At 38.6% G+C, this 14,115-nt stretch overlaps 1 long non-coding RNA gene across 1 annotated transcript; it reads right to left on the minus strand.

The window, feature by feature from the left end:
• Window positions 1-3,080: 3,080 nt before the first annotated feature.
• Window positions 3,081-12,227, minus strand: LOC106946413 (uncharacterized). Its single transcript, XR_001424765.1, has 3 exons — window positions 12,131-12,227; window positions 8,883-8,884; window positions 3,081-3,094 (listed from the first exon to the last, which is right to left on the minus strand). It is a non-coding gene; the product is annotated as an uncharacterized LOC106946413 (long non-coding RNA).
• Window positions 12,228-14,115: the final 1,888 nt, after the last annotated feature.

The following is a 14,115-nucleotide window of genomic DNA, read 5'->3' on the forward strand; positions in this document are numbered from 1 at the left end:
ATATATATATATATATATATATATATATATATATCAACCTTATGTATGTGTTGCTAAATGTGCTGATGGGAGAGAAACAAGTGACTATTCCAGGAAAACCGCTTGTCCGCTGTGATTGGTGGCCATGCTAACTAGCCTTAGCATTCATACTGCTCTGACTGACAGCGCTAAGACCCGCCTCCTGGTTCTGATTGCTTACAGGTAGCACTGGGTCCTCTGGGAGAAGGCAGAGGAGTTAACTGTCTCACACCGTACTGTCACGATAAAGTGACAGTTTCGACACGTGTGTAAAAAATACAGTAACTTTTCTTCTTTTTAAAAAAAATAAAAGTTACATACTGCATTTTTAGGGGAAAATATTGTGGTCGCCAAAGGTGTAAGCAGATGAATTGCTCTGCATTTGTGAAACATAGTACCTAAGGATTAAGAGCCATTTGTTTTACGAGGGGCCCATTATTAAGTCTAAACCAGGTGCACTCCAGTGATGCCTCATTCATTATTCAACGCTCCGTCATTAGTTACCGTTCTTGCGTTCCCAGGAGTACATTCACACATAATGCTTGCTGGGTTTTATGTTGCGCCTCATTTCTTCATGACCACTAAGTTGCTTCCTTTCTGCACAGGCCCCTCTGACAAAACTTTAAGTTATTTGTAATGAACATTTATTCCACTTATAGGGACGGGAGAGGATAATAACGGACTAAATACAAGTTATGCATGTGGGAGTCGAAAGGTTGTTGAAAATGCTAATGTATGTGAACTGTTATTATGGATCATTGTAAAAACAATATAAAAAACAGGAGTTTTAAAGTGTACACATGCTTTTAAATCCCTCCTTTTCACATGTAAATAATTCACTTGGTCTATATAAAGTGGAATCGCAATGAGTTGGTCTGAGTCTCTTGTTCTCATGCCTCCACACCCGTCATTTACTGCTGTTTTAGATCAAACCGTTTTGCTGCAGTTGTTTTTTAATGTGAATGAGACATTTCATGCCCCGCCCCTTTCCACTCCACCCCGTTCGGCTGTTTACCGGCAGAGAAACTTTTCATTCCCAAGATTTTTGTAGATGTCAACATCAGAAGACATGTTCATGTATAACTATAGTGTCCATGTGTGTTATGGTGTTATTACAATGTTATTACAGTATTTACTCCTTCTACATCCATACCAGCTACCTACAGTAGAGAGCATAGTTTAACTGTAGTGTCCATGTATGTCAGATACTTATTAAAATATTAATGCTGCCACACTATGACTGAAGTAAACGAAGCCTTGACATAATGAAAGAGTTGGCTATCTGGAGTGTCCAGAACATCATTGAATGAATTTGGATCATGTGTTCCCCAAGACAAAAAGGTCCAAAATAAAGCCAGATAATTATATTTGAAACACGCAGTACAGAGCTAGCACACAGCGCTAACAGAAGCTGAAGGCTCAATGCTACTGTCAAACCAATGGCCAGGACATCATTATCAGCCACAACATTCATGTCTATAGTAAGCTGTGTTGTCATTGTAGCGTCATTAGGAGCTTACTGCTTTGTGTGAGAAGGAACTCAATCAGACAAAGTCCTTTGGAAAATCCCTCTTGATACTTGTGGAGGCTCCTGAAGCGACGCTCCGAAAAATGACTTTCCCTTCAGATGTGGTTACAATTCTGACAAACAAAATAGTTGCAAGGGGGAAAAAAAACGGGGCAAATTCATAAATTGGAAATCTATGACTTTGTTTAGCAGTTCCACTGCAAATACTGTGACGTAATAGACAAGAAAACGTGATGGGGAACAGAGAGAATGGAACAGACTGAAAAATATAACCCAAAAAGAATACAAACAATTTCTTCAGTCCTAGACACTGAATGTACACACGAAAAAAGTATTTAAGGGCTAAAAAAGTGGATGTGCCCTCTTTAAAGAATAACTTATTGAGGCAAATGATAAAGAGACAGGATGCTTAAGGTCTATTTTTCAAGATGCAGTTTTTTAAAACTGCATCTTTTATTTGTCCACAAGTTTGTCCACAAGTTTGATTGCACATCCACACCTCCCCAAACAAACCAAACTTTTACTGGGCAAACGGACTAGAGATCTATTAAAGCGAACTAAACAAGGCTGGTGTGAATGTACCCTTATTCCGGCACTGGTGTCTACCGGTGTAATTGGAATGACAATGAGATCCCACGGGGGACGTTTTGTCTGTGGCTCCGTCATGTGGGAGCTTGCCTTTTTTGTCAGCTGACTAACGGTCTGTTTGGGTGCAGAACGTTTGGACATATCAGAACAAGCACAGCTATAACAGCATCCTTGAATGAGCGGAAGACGTTTCATTGTAAACTAACTAACAAGGATTCGCGCAACACTCTGGGCTGGAATGCTGTTCTCCCTCTGCAGTGCCTTAATGAAGTCAGGTTTGCCGAGCTGTGCCGCAGTCTTCAGAAGGCATTCATTACAGTACGCCCTCTTTAAGGACAGCGGGGTTAACGAATACAAGCATTCATAGCCACAAGTAATTTCTTCTTGAGTTCAGAGAGCACGATGAAACACTACATCTTAATCAAAGAACAGAGACAATTAGCTTGAATGACTCCATTTAAGGCTGTTCACATTGGGCCTTCTGGTATTGTGCAAAAGAAAAGCTCTGTGAAATTACTTTAATTGAATTCGGTGATTTGCACCTTGGTCGGCCGTGTGATTTGTCAGGATAAAAGATAACTCTTGGTATTGTAAGACTTATAAAGTGGCATGTGAACTAGCAGTCACAGGGTGTGCTACTTAAGGGGACTTTCCTTTGAACAATGGTCTCATTTGTTCACATCTACCACTCTCTACACTAGAGGGCATCCCAGTTATTTCACCGCCATATATAAGCCTCATTCTTGAGCCTCAGAACAACTGTCACTCCTACTAGAATAAATACAATTACTGAATCCCTGCAGCCTGGTCTCTGCTTCAGTAGGCGGGTTGTGGGGAATTCCTGATGTTGGGCATCCATTTTTTTCACACTAATGGGACTGCAATCCCCAGCTTTCAATGCACTGGAGGAATCTATTGCTGCATTTCTGTTACAAATGTGTGCAAATCTTTGTCTACATTCTGCTAATGTTGAATAAACACAGTTTTGCCATTGCAGTGTTATCATTAAATAAGAAATGAAATTAAAATCTCACAATAATAAGCTCATTCACTAGATATGGATAAGCTCCTTATACTTATGAATGGCTACGCATGCGGTGTTTTGCGGCGATTTTACAGAAGAGCTTCAAATGACCCACAACTTTTTATGAATTGATGAACTTTGCGGTACTGTGAGAGCTCACTTCCTGTCGTCTTCTTCAGCGTTTCCAGCAGTAGTAACATCCGGTTGCTGATCACGTGATTCTAAAATCTTTCCATTGCAGTTTTGTGAAATGCATTTATTTTGATATTGCTGATTTTCTGGCTTAATGTCAGCATGAGTTGTATAATCTCATGTTTCAACCTCCTGACCACTCCCTGTGGGATCATAGTTCTATCAACTGTCAAACAGTGGAGCAAAGACTTCAAGGTCAAGACCACCATCCCATCCTGTCACTCATCTCTGCCTGTCATAAGGATGTGTGAAGGACTGACATTTCTGACATGCAGCACAAAACAACCATGTCTAAGAGAGACAGTACTTTTAGCTCTTTAATTGCAGACCAGCTCTGGGTTTTAAATGCTGAGGTCAAGAATGTATCCAATCTGGGTTACTAAGATAGAAGCCAATCTTACTCACAGGTTCCTACTGGTAGTCGCCCACAGATCGACCAAGTCGGTCAGTTATTATCCAACACTTTCTGCTGTTTTAATGGAATGGTTTCCAACACAGTTAATCAAATACCTCACAAATATCTTTGATGATTTATGTAAAAAAAACAACAACAAAAAAACAATAATTATTATTATTGTTCACCTTTTCCTCTGACTGTCCTCTGTCCTTTTACCATAAAGAGACATCTCAACCGTTTGGTAGAGCGTAATATTTAGAAAACTGCTTTTTTTTAATGACTGTTCCTGTTGTGGTTTTCTTGGTAGGTTTGTTAAAGGACTAAACTTTCTCCCAGATTTATAATGGATTGGTTTAGGTGAGAGCACGTTCATTCGGCAACACTTGATGTTCACAAACACTCGTCATCCCATCAAATTGATCCTTTTTCAAAAGAGACTTTCCCAGAATTGTAGCCGGTAGAGGCACACACTAAAAGCAGCAACTGTGATTGCAGCAGAAGTTAACTCTACAGAATCTTGACTCAGCGTGGCAGAATACAAAATGAATTCGTACTTTCTCAGATTTTTATTTGCAAAAGAAGTTTCAATTTGTCATTTTCTTTACAATTCACAATTATGCACCACTTTGTGTCGCACTGTGACAAACGATTCCAAGAAAATAAATTTAAGTTTTTGTCAGGGACACAATAAAATGCAAAAAAAAAAAAAAAAAAAAAAAGGCAGTGTACTGTGAGTTACTGAACCTTTTGAATTTAACTTTGACAGTACTTCTATTCTTTCATGACATGAAACTGGACAACATGCAAAATAAGAAATGAGCAGCAGCTTATACAGTACAACCAGGCTCATTTACATTGATTTAACCATTTTTTTTCCATAGCTTTCGTAGCCACTCTTGGTTATCTGCCCTCGTCAGCTTCCACTGGTGGTACTAATGAAGTTCTAAATCATCATAGGTCACTTCTGGAGCACATTAAGTCACTTCTTTATTCATTAAAAATCCTTTAATGAGTCCCAAATGAGTTGTGTTAAGTAGAGCACAATCTAATCAGAATAACTAATAAGTTTGTATGTTGTGTTGTGGGGTGGCAGTGCTTAGAAGTGTGGAAAAAATCACAATGGAATCTATAACATAATGAGGCAAGTCGCGATGGGGTCACTCTGTGTGGTGGACAATTAAAGTCATAAGCTCAATAAAATTTTTTAAAAAACTCCAGCTATGAACTGTAACTGTACCTGCGTTTAAAACTGATAGGAAATGTTTTTCACTGTTACTTTTGAACTCAGTTATTAGTATTAATCAGTTTCGGCCGGTTCACAGTCACCATGCAGAACTCTTCCTGCTCCATTTCCAACAGTATCATTATTTCAGACTTGATTACATCTTCAGCGAGCCTAATAAATATGTAAATGGTTCACGTGAGACCTTTTAGTTCTCACGTGAAGGTGATGCGGACAGGAAAAGGGATTTTTGATTGCAGCGTCGAACTGTAATCCGTGTCATTATCACCAAAATTGTACAGAAAAATTCCCATTCAGACTTGGTGGTTTCCAGGGTAACCCCAGTTCTCTGAAGCCTTACTGATTTATTTTGATGGAAGAAGTGCTTTGTGTTGTGGCCAATCAGTTATTCATTTTTACAGCAAGTATATGTTAATGTTGCTCCTTTACTATCAGCTGAGATAATTACCAGAGGCTATCGTTAACACGGGTCTGCTGATGAGGACAACACCAGGCTGTTTGGTCAGATTTCATGTCCGTGTTAAAAGGGCCAGTGGCGCACGCTTCCAAAATTATTACTAACCTTTTAAACTTTTCACATTTTGTCAACTTACAACCACAACTTTGTTTTTAGTTTTTTCCAGTAGGTCACCACAATGTAGCACATCAATGGGAAGTGGAAAGAAAAAAAAACAACAACATTATTTTAAATGTTTAGAAAGGGAAAATGAGGCAGGCCTTTACATCAAGTTTAAGTTTGATTTTTTTTTTTAAATTGGTAATGTGTTAATAAACATTTACATGTAAATACATTAGTGGTAAACTTTAATCTCTAGTTTTATTGTAAAACCAAGGATGGAAACCACAAAATAGCACTAAAAATGCATAGAACCATAAAATCCAAACATATTAACATGTAATTAATGTTGATGATGATTTCCAAGAGCCATTTAAAAAAAAAAAAAGATGTTTTCTAGATGAAATGAGAAGTGAAATCTTCCTGATGTTTAAAATGTAACTTTGGCTCTCAGCAGTTTTCCTGAGTGATATTGAACAGTCACTCTACGACCTGCCCTTGTTCGCTCAGTGGTATTCTTTTGAATAAATTGTCGTGATAGAGCTTAGTCATTCATGTTTTTTGGAAGCAGTGATGCGCTTTGGGAGGTTTTTTTGTCCAACACTTTTGGTATCAAAGTATACATTTACGCTTTCAAAAGTTACTATTTTTCTAACAAAATTAATATGATTAAATTGCTTTCTATTCATAACTTTTCATTTGTTGTTTAAAACAAAATTGTGAATTAAACATGACCCCTAAATATTTGAACTGTTGTACTAACTTTAGATTTTTGTCTTTAATAAAAATGGTTGTATCACCTTCAGCATTTACCTTTTCTTGAGAAATACAAACCCGAAGTTTTGAAAAAATTAAGATGTACATGAAATCTCCAGATCCATTCATCACAATTACACATCGCCACTGTCAATTTTTGGCCAGTTTGTTATTTATCCTCTGCTACAGTTACAACATCATCTGCATACATCTGGCAGGTTACACTAATAAATAAGCTAAAAAGCAAAGGTCCCGTACACCGACCCTGTGGTACGCCATACATGTTTTCAACCATCCCCAGTTGCATATTCTGTACCTTAACACTCTGCATTCTACATTGAATACACGACTTATCCATATGTATGCACTTAAAGGAGTTAAAATAGAACAGTTTAGTTAGTGATAATTGATGGTGTCATTCCATAAATCAATAAAGACAGCATCAACAACAACACCTTAATCTAACATTGATAATGTATTTTCTACTAAAATGCATATCACTGTTTCAGTAGAAGGATGTTTTCTAAAACCAAACAGCACTCTCTTTTTCAAATGTTTAATAATTTGCTTTGCAACCAATTCAGCCTGAGTTAATTTGTAGAACCACTTTTCACTTCATTTACAGCTCCAAGTCTTTTGAGGTTTGTCTCCACTAGCTTTGCACATGTACAGGCACCTTCCTTCCAAAATAGCTCGAGCTCAGTTGGTGACAGAGAGCCTCTGTGAACAAATGTTTTCATATCTTCAGATTCTCACTTGGCTTTAGGGCCTCGTTTCACATGCTTGCTGTGTCCCACATATGGCCTGTGGTAAACCATGAACAGGACTTCTTAAAAGGGCAGTATTATGTGAAGTTTGCTATTTTTGAGATTTACATAGATTGTGAACAAACATAAAGTGGCAGTAAATAAGCAATTTGTCAACAGCTGTCAAAAAACAAATGGTAATGATCAAGAGTCCAAGCTAGCTAATCAGCTAGCTATTTTATAGTAACAGTCCCAATTAGCTAGCTATTTGGTAAAAGCTTAATTCACCCAAGAAAAACGTGTTACAATCAACAAATTTTCTTTTTGCTTACTTATTCTTTTTTTTCCCTCCTCCTCATCTTCCTCTTCTTCTCTTTGGTCAAGTCCCATAGATTTCCCCCATTTAAAGTAGGGTTTCTAAGCTGTCCTGGCATTACAACCCAGTATCAACCCTCAATGGCAAGTAACCAATGAGATTTTTCTACTTATTCATTTGCTTTTTTGGCTTTTTTAGCTTTACTGAAAAAAAAGATGATCCCATTTGAACTGGAGGTAGTTCAATAATACCGTTAGATTATGACAATGCAGAAAAACCCCCAAGTTTAGTTATAAATTAAAACCACCACCAAGCTCTGATGCTGAGAGTGAGATATTCCCTTTCACACTCAACTGCATTTTAATCAAAACCAAAATACCACTGAGACGTCTGTCTTTCTATATCAGACTCTGTAGACATTCAATGCACAAACCTGAGATAAAGCAATCAAACTATTGAGACTCATCACATGTAGTTTTAAAAAGACTTAAAAAGACATTGCTTGATCTGAGTACCTCATCACTGAGAATATGACAGAGGCCCATTAAAACTGTTCAGTGGGTGATTCAAATCTGAATCATAAGGCTGACATAACAATAAGGACAAGGTATTTTTAACAGACAGCTTAAAATTGACTTCTTTTGTAAAATTCACATTTTGTATGTTTTTGTACTTTCATTTGTGTTTCTACAGCTAATAAAAAAAAGCCCATTGCTTAAAAAAACAAATTAAAAAAACCACCCAGTCATTTCTTTGCAATAAGTTAAATGTTTTTTGGCGTCCGGAAAACGAGCCATTTCAAAAACCTCGGGAATGTCTCTCACCTAGCAACTCTAGTGAAGCCCAGCATCTTACTTAGCAACCCAAGCGGTGTAAGTCCAACTACAAGTATTTTTGACGAAACACTTGTAAAGAAAGATTTTTCCCACTTGCTGCATTCTTGCTGATTGTACAGGAGGCTCCACTTCTGCTTTTCGATGATGTGTGGTTGCATAATTGCTCATCTGTTTGCACCCATTTCACATGCAAGTGTAAATGTTGAGTTTTGGGACGTGGCCCACAGCAGCTTTGTCCATCGTCCAAATGGACAATTATCTTAAGCATACAACCACGGTGATTACAAAATGGCTTACAGACAACAAAGTTTTTGACTAGGCCTTCACAGAGTCCTGATGTTAGTCCTATTGAGATCTGAAAAGGCCTACCTCAGTTCGGCTGGTTCTGTCAGGCAGAATGGGTCAGAACTCCAGCAAACTCTTGTGAGGTGATGGAAGGAAACCCATAAATGTTTGACACAAGTCATGAACTTCAAAGGCGATGCCAGCAAACACTGAAGAGTCAAAGTAAACTTCCGATATAGAAGACATAAACCGAAAATGTCTCTCACTATTGTGACATTTAGCAGATTGAAATAATTTTAGTAACTAAAACTGACCTAAAATAAGACGTTGCTCTGAGTTCACTTCAGACAGTGATGAAAAAAAGTTGTATGTGTCTTTTTACTTGGTGTATGTAAACGTCTGGTTTCAACTGTATAATATATTTGTTAGGATTGGGTCATCAGACTTTCATCTGTTCATAAACAGCACTGTAAACCGATAAAATGCCAGTTTCAATTGCCCAACTCATATTTTGCCAAAAGTATATATTTGTTTTGCCTAAAATATATTTTGGCTGTTACTTAAGCCAGGAAGGTGTAAATAAGAAAATGAGATGTCACAGGTGATAAATTTGTGACCAACTGCATTGAAAAGGAGACATGAAATCTCAGATCCACGACTTTGTTGCAATTTTGTTACTTCAAACCATTTCTGCTTTTTATTTCCAACAAAAAGCAGAATCAGCCTCTGGTTTCTGTGAGCTTCTATGACACAAACATGTATTAATGTTCCCAACATATCACCTTCACTCATAAATCTCCACTAACTGCCTGTCAAGCCCCGCATCATTTATTAAATCTTTCTTGTCACCGACAAATCCCTCATACTCCAGGCCGCTGGTACTCGCCTGACCCGCTGCACCCAGACACGCAGCTTCACGTTCAGCCATGCATCTTCTTTCTGTCCCTCAAACTAACCATTATGGGGTTTTTTCCCCCCCTTATCTCATTCCAGCCTCGTTCCTTTTATTTCTGAGGAGCCGTCCTATTTAATCTTGCAACAATTGCAGTAGTTTTCGCATCTCTCGAATGTCATTAAGTTTAAATTCTCCCCCATTTACGAGCCGTTATAAATACCCCCTCTTTGAGAGGGTGTTCAGTTTTATTGTTCACAATCAAGAAAAATACATTTTCTCTCTCGCAGCGGAGTCGCTGAGAGGCCGATAAGCACATCTGCTGCGTGGAGCTCATTAAAGAATTATAATCAAAGGTCTTGTAAAAGAAAGTTTTTCTTGAAAAATAATTTTCCATTTTTTTCTCTCACTGTTAAAGAAAAAGAGAGAGAAAAAAAACTATTCCATTAGTTTATTTAGATTTACGGTATAGCATTGAATTGAACTTTATTTTATTTCACTCAAAACATTGAATCTGAGGTGAATTGTGGAGGCGGTTCATTTTTAATGTTTGCGTCAGTAGCACCGTGTTAAAGATCAATCAGTTAATCAGTTTACTCATTCTTTATATGAGCTAATTGTCAGTGAAAAGCAGGTAAAAATGTTAAAGGGTTAATAGAGGAGTGATGTAGTGATGACTTCCTGCAGGTGGAGTGTTGGACAGAGCAACAGCTTCTTAAAGGCGATCCGTTATGCTTCGTTGAACAGGTTAGGATAGATCTATGGGTGATGCAGAACATGTTTTGACTCTTGTCACTTTAAATCCAAATAAGCTGCTGCTGGTCTCGCTCCCCAATTCAGCGCTTACACTCGCACATGAAAATGGCTGCAAACAGATGCAGACCGTACATCTTTGGAAAGAAGTGGAGCCTCCTGTACAACCAGCAAAGAATGCAGCAAGCGCTTGCTTGCTGCAATTGTACCTAACCTAACAATTGTAAAGCTAGCTGACCAAACGCGCCGCAGTCCCGCAAGGTTGCTAGGTGATGGTCAGTGCCTGCTGATTTGTGACGTTCTAGATGTTTTTGGAATGGCTCATTTTCCAGACACCAAAAACTGGCTGGGTGTTTTTTTATTTTATTTTATTTTTTCTTTCGTGCTTGAGGTGTTTGTGGAAGCAGTAAAAACCCAAACTGAAGTACCAAAAACCTACAAAATACAAATTGTGTAAAATATGTCACCTTTATAGAGGTGGAGGCCCCAATTTCAAGGTGTTAAATTACAAAGTCAAATTCCTTTTTAGTCATATTTGATATGTACATGTACAACATTTTATAACAACTTAAGGTAACGTAGTTACTTAATCATGCTATAAAATGACTCCATGTGGCTGGAAAACACGATACTGCCCCTTTAACTCGGAGCGGAGTTGTTTCTGGCAGTAAATGAGAACAGTTAGGTTTGTAAAGTTGAGCTGTAGCTGTCTCTCCTTTCTCAACACCTCCAACTGAAGCCGTTTTCCTCAGCCATCTGTGTATTTCTGTGCTTCCTGCTGTAAGGAGATTTATTCCCGTGTGAGATAACGGTGCATTTACATCTATTTCCCGGCTTTTCCGTCCACTTAAGATGCATTAAGTGAGTCACGCTTTAAATGGGTTTCAGACGTTCTCGCCAGCTCTCGTGCTGCTGCCGCTCTTTCCGTACATATGAAGAGTCTCATGCTCTGGTTTGTATTTTTCTTGCACATCTTGCTTTGTACGACTTCTGGTGATTGGCTGACAGGCTTTGGCAGCAAGGTAAAAAAAAAAAAAAAGACGTTCTCACCTTACAGAAATAAGTCTTTTTATCCAACAGCCCAGCCACCAAGGACACTCCACGGACTCTACATTTGTTCTGTTTCCTGCACTGATGGCAGCGGCATGAAAGGTGAACGCGTTGCGCTCGTGACAATTGCAGAACGTGGCAGATAGGAGTAGGGACTGCTCCCAACGTGAACCCTGAGCATTGGTTTTGAACGGGCAGCCAATCCGTCGCCTGAGAAGAATCACCGACTGTCGGTTTGTACTTGACAGCGTCTCCAGATGGCGGCAGACAAGGGGGCATGGCCGCCTGACCGCATCATTCTGTCCGGTCCTCACCGAGACGATGATGGAGGGAGGGCCTGGGTCTGCAGCGACAGATTGCCAGAGGGAGCAGTGGTCTAAATAAAGCAAAAAAAAAAAAAAACGGATAACAAACCCAAACTCATACTTGTGGCAAACATAGAACAGCTCTGGTGATTACTGTAGTGAGAACCACTGTTCACTTTAAAAGATGTGTGAATACAAGGTTTCGGTGACATTCATAAGTCCAGCAAATGACGATGTTGACTTTAACAGACTAAATTAAGTGTATTTAATTTTCAGTCAACCCGGACAGCTTGATTGAAAATCAGGGGCATCTGGTTTACATCTGGACGTGTGTTTAGGTCCGTCACAATAACACATTTTGCTGGACGATAAATTGGCCACAGACGTTATTGCGATAAATGATAATATTGTTGTTTGGGACTGTTTCCCAGTAACATAATAGTAATTATATTACTGGGACATATAATTTCCGTTCTTGAATTACTTAACAGTAATTCAAGAACAGATTCTCCTAGGTCAGTAAACTTTGAATTCTAATGAACATTTAAACACTGGAACTGGAAGACATTTTAAATTTTCAAAATAAATAAATAAAACAACAGAAATAACAAATAAAATGAATAATAAAGTCTCTATTAAAAAAACCCTTTAAAAAAAGGGTTAATTGAGACCAAAGCAACAAATTGAAGACTTTTGTCATCCAGTTTTTGGTGGAGAGAGAAAAACAATAAATCATTCAAATGGAAATTATTGAGTTTGTTTAAATTTATCATGCGATTAATTGATTTATTGCTTATTGTGACAGGCCTAAAAGCGTTGCTTGTTTCAAGTGTGTGACGTGTGTCTGGAGCCTGGAAAACCTGAACTTTTGCTGCTGGACACTGAACTTCAACCAATCAGAAAGGCTCTGCTTTGTGACGTAGTGGTCTGTAGTTTGTGTCCTACCAGGAGACACAGGCACCGATGCTAGCTAGCAGAGCTGACGAGCTCTGACCACCTAGCTCGTCAGAGCGCAGCTGGGTGGCAAAACAGACCAAACTCACAAAACGTCTGACTTATCTGGTTAATTCAAATATTGCGCAGAGACCCCCGATAACGACATTTTCTTCCAGTCAGTGAATAAGCCAAGATGCTTTCCAGTATTTCCTCCACCATTGTGCAAAGAGACCAGGGGAGGGGGAAAAATGGCAAGATGTTCCTCCAAAATGTTCGTCTAGAGCAGGGGTGGCCAAGTCCAGTCCTCGAGAGCTACCATCCTGCAACTTTCAGATGCATCCCTGCTTCAACACACCTGAATCAAATGAATGGCTTGTTATCAGGCCTCTGTAGAGCTGATCCCGGTGTGTTGGAGTAAGGATACTTCTAAAACTTGCAGGATGGTGGCTCTCGAGGACTGGACTTGGCCACCCCTGGTAGAGCATTTTTGATGCTCGATATCAAGCGTCAGGCTTCAAAACGAACAGGCGTCAAAGTCGAGGCGTTTCGTGACTTTGATGATCGAAACGCGTTCGGTCTGAACGCAGAATTCACTAACTTGTTTGGCATGTACATTCACGTCCACAAAGCTACGCCATGAGTGAGTTGTATGTTCATCTTCACCACCGTTCCATTCTGCCTGAATCTGCAGCTGTGCATATGCTTGCATTTGTTTTTATTGAAAAATAGTGAGCAAAAATCTCACTGATTTCTGCATTTTCTGACACAGTTTGAGTAGAGAAACAAATAAAAAGCAGGAGCCCGGAACTGTTTCAATCAATAAACTTTCTTTTTAGATAAGTAGTTCCACATAAAAAAAAAAAAATTGCCTTCAGAAAGCTTTGGGATTTATTTTATATATATATTAAAAAATTAGAATTTGGATGCAGTTTAAGTGACTACAACCTACTCAGATTTATTAAGTTGTGGTCAATAAAATGGCACAAATTAATGTTACTCAATTAGTTAATTTAATGAAAACTAAAAAAAGTTTTAAAAGCAACGAGTTTGCATATATTTTTTTTTAAGTAAGGAGAACTAATTTGATTTTTCTGTATAACTCAGAAGCTGGATGAATATCCTGCACAGTCAAAGCCCATCAGTGTGTCTGTTAATTCTGCACCAGGCTGCTGGAAGGAAATTGTTCTTCTTCATCTCCTAATTTGGACTTTCTTATATTTCAGCTCCAGGACAGGGAATCTGATGCATTGCTGCTCACTTTGTGGTCATTTTTAAGACATTGCTCTACTGCTGCGAAGTCTGGTAAAGGGCCGTAAGGCTGCACATGTGAAAAGATTAGCTTTTTTCAACAACAAAAAAAAGAAAAAAATTACAGGGTAAAAGCATGTGCAGAGCCCCTGGAGGTACTCTTTCAAGCAAGTAGGTTTTTTAAAGGTCTCTACCTTTGGAAAAGAAGTCCTTCTAGTGCTCCGATGAAAGCCTTTCTTTCTATTGTTGGGTTTGTTTGTTGCTTTTAATGCTTAGTGTAAAATGTACTTTATTAAAAAAAAAAAAAAAAAAGAAACAAAAAACAAAGCCCCGGGTACAGCAGATTTACAAGAATGTTCATGTGTGGTGCCAGCATACTGCCTTTAAAAAGGCATTTGAACTGTTCTTTTTCCTGGATGGAATGATTGTATAATCTAAGTTCTTCT

The sequence above is a fragment of the Poecilia latipinna genome, unplaced genomic scaffold, assembly GCF_001443285.1.
Source record: "Poecilia latipinna isolate Pla-1442-1.1 unplaced genomic scaffold, P_latipinna-1.0 Scaffold12, whole genome shotgun sequence".
Lineage (NCBI taxonomy): Eukaryota > Metazoa > Chordata > Actinopteri > Cyprinodontiformes > Poeciliidae > Poecilia > Poecilia latipinna.